General features: G+C 65.7%; 2 protein-coding genes across 2 annotated transcripts in view; both read left to right on the forward strand.

Annotated features, from left to right (window-relative positions):
* Window positions 1-2,573, forward strand: part of GPR179 (G protein-coupled receptor 179) — a 32,553-nt gene that overhangs the window by 21,176 nt on the left and 8,804 nt on the right. The gene's annotated exons all lie outside the window — the stretch shown is intronic.
* The window catches only part of LOC114070654 (puromycin-sensitive aminopeptidase), a 51,218-nt gene that overhangs the window by 11,659 nt on the left and 36,986 nt on the right, over window positions 1-2,573 (forward strand). The window lies entirely within an intron of this gene.

Consider the following 2,573-nt stretch of genomic DNA (forward strand, 5'->3'; position numbering starts at 1 on the left):
CCACGGGAAGCTCCGCCCCCGCGCCCGTGCAGGGTGGGGGGGGGGTGAACCCCTCCTCGTGCCTGGCGCAGTGCGGGGGGGGGGGGGGGGGGGGCGCCCCCGCGGGGGGGGGGGGGGGGGGGGGGGGGGGGGGGGGGCTGGAGACCGAAAAACGGGGTGATCCCCCCCACCCCGGGACCCCCACCCTGCTCCACGACAGGGGGTGCTGCGGGTGTAGGACCCCCCCCCGGACACGCAGTACCTCCCCCAGACCGGCAGAGCCCCCCTCCAGACCCGCAGAGCCCCTCCCAAGACCTACAGAGCCCCCCCTGCAGACACGCAGAGTTCCCCCAGGCCCGCAGAGCCCCCCAGACTCCGCATCTCCCCCCCAGCAGCTCAGCAGTCAGTACCCGATGATTTTGGAGTCTCCCGCCACAGCAGCCCCTGGGGATGGTGATGGAGGGGTGGCTCGAGGGCAGGGGTCCCTCTGAATGTCCCCAGGGCACATGGGGCTGCAGTGTTTCTGGGGGGCTGTTGGCAAGGCGGGCGATGCTCAGGGGGAAGGATCCCTCCAAAGCTCCCTGGGGCAGCTCAGGATGCAGCACCCCCAGGATGCTGCCGGTGGAGGGGGGCTCAGGGGCTGGGGTCCACCCAAAGGACCCTGGGGCAGCGCAGAACACTGGGATGCAGCAGCCCCGGGATGCTGGTGGTGGAGAGGGGCTCGTGTTAGGCCTCTGTCCTCGTGACCCTGAGACAGCCCAGACCTCTGGGATTCAGCATTCCCAGGACACTGCTGCTGGTGAAGAGGGGCTCAGGGGGCAGGGGACCCTCCACATGTCCCCGTGGGCACAGCACCCACGCCCTAACACAAACCAGCTTATCCCACACCCTCTCCCCTCAAAATTCCATCTCTGGGAGCCACAGGGACACCCTGGGGATGCTCATCACCTACCCACAGCTCATCCTTGCAGAGCCACGGGCGGCCCCAGCACTGGGGGGGTGGGTGGGTGTGAAGCCCGGGGGGGGGGCCCTGGGGAGCCGGGGGGGCTCGTCGGGAGGCTCCGGCTCCGCCTGGCCCCGCTCCCAGTTTGCTTTGGGGACTGTTGATCTTGGCTCCGGGGCCGCGTTGCTCCATCGGACAGCTGGTTAATGTGTAGTGACGGCCCCGCTGTGCCCGAGACCGTTGATCCCGGCCCACGCTGTTATCTGTGCCGCGGGATGAGCCGGGAGCGGCCCAGCCGGGGGGTGAGGGAGGGGGCCAGGCACCCGCGGGGGCAGCGGGGATCGCATCTGCATCCCAAAATTTGGAGTGATGCTCCTGGAGGGTCAATAACAGGAGAGGGGGGGATGCTCCCTGCTGGGCCACGGTGGGAAAACTGGGCCTGGTTTACCCTCTGGATAACAGAGATGAAGCCCTAGGGCAGTGGGGCCAGTCCTGCAGCAAAAGGGGCTGAGTCACTGGTGCCCCACGGCCCTGGTGCTTTCCCACGGCTCGGGACTCGTGGGGCTGGATTTTCCCAGCCCATCCGGCTCTCCCGGCTGCAGAGCTGCCCTGTGGTGCCATCCCAGCCGGTTCCACCTCCGTGGGCAGCATTTCAGGGCTCTGGAACCCCCATGGAGCCACATTTGTTGAAGAGAACGGTCTGGGAGAATCCCTGCCTGCAGTTTGGGCTGGAGCTCACCCTCTGGAGGTGCCACTTGATGGTGCCCCCAGCCCACAACCAGCACTCTGCAAGGGATTTGTTCCCTGGGAGAGCGGGATCAGGGCTGGCATCGGGGCTCTGAGCTGTCCCTGCCACCTCCAGGCAGGGCCTTGGCCACATTTACCTCCATCCATCCATCCTTGTGCAACTCCATCCCGGGTACCTGGCGAGGCAGGAGGTGACGGGAAGAGCGCACACACACCCACACAGGGCCATGCAGGGAGAGGGAGAATCCAGGAAAAAACGCCTCCCAACCCCCTGGGAATGTCCCACGGAGCAAGAGGCCCCCAGAGAGAGCCACTTTGCTGCACTGCTGTCCCTGTGCTCCCGAATACCAGAGATTCCAGCCCTAAGCCTCCGGCCCAGACCTGCGAGGCAGGATTAGCCGGTGCCCTCCGGCTGCTCCCGCTCCGGGCAGGGACCAGGGACGGCCAAAACTCTGGCAAAAGAGAGAAGAAAAGAAAAGAAAAGCCTCCCTAGGGAATTTTCTTTTTCCTTTCTTCCCCTTTTTTTGCCCTGGTTGGAAGGGAGCACTGACAGGGGTCGGTGGCCGTGGGGTAATTACAGCTCCTGCCTTCCACCCTGTTTGTCCCCGGGCCCTTCCCAGTCTGGAGCTGCAGGAGGACCCGGTTTGGTCAGGACACGGTGGAGGGGGAGGCGGCTTCCCCCTGGCTCTCTCCATGGAGCCTCAGTCTTCCTTCCCTCTTTCTCTCTGGATTCTTGCTGACAGCAGCATCTGTCATCTGGCAGTACCTCCAGCAGCCACAGAAAGTGCCCGGGGCCCTTTGCTGAGCACAAGGCCTGTGGCCACTGGGCCACTGAGCCCCCTCAAGTGCCAGGAGAGCACCCAGTGACCCCGTGGCCACCAGGGATGGGAATTAAAGCTCAGAG

The sequence above is a fragment of the Empidonax traillii genome, unplaced genomic scaffold, assembly GCF_003031625.1.
Source record: "Empidonax traillii isolate 1590-97213 ecotype Southwest subspecies unplaced genomic scaffold, ASM303162v1 scaffold1649:size159791, whole genome shotgun sequence".
In the NCBI taxonomy this organism is placed as follows: domain Eukaryota; kingdom Metazoa; phylum Chordata; class Aves; order Passeriformes; family Tyrannidae; genus Empidonax; species Empidonax traillii.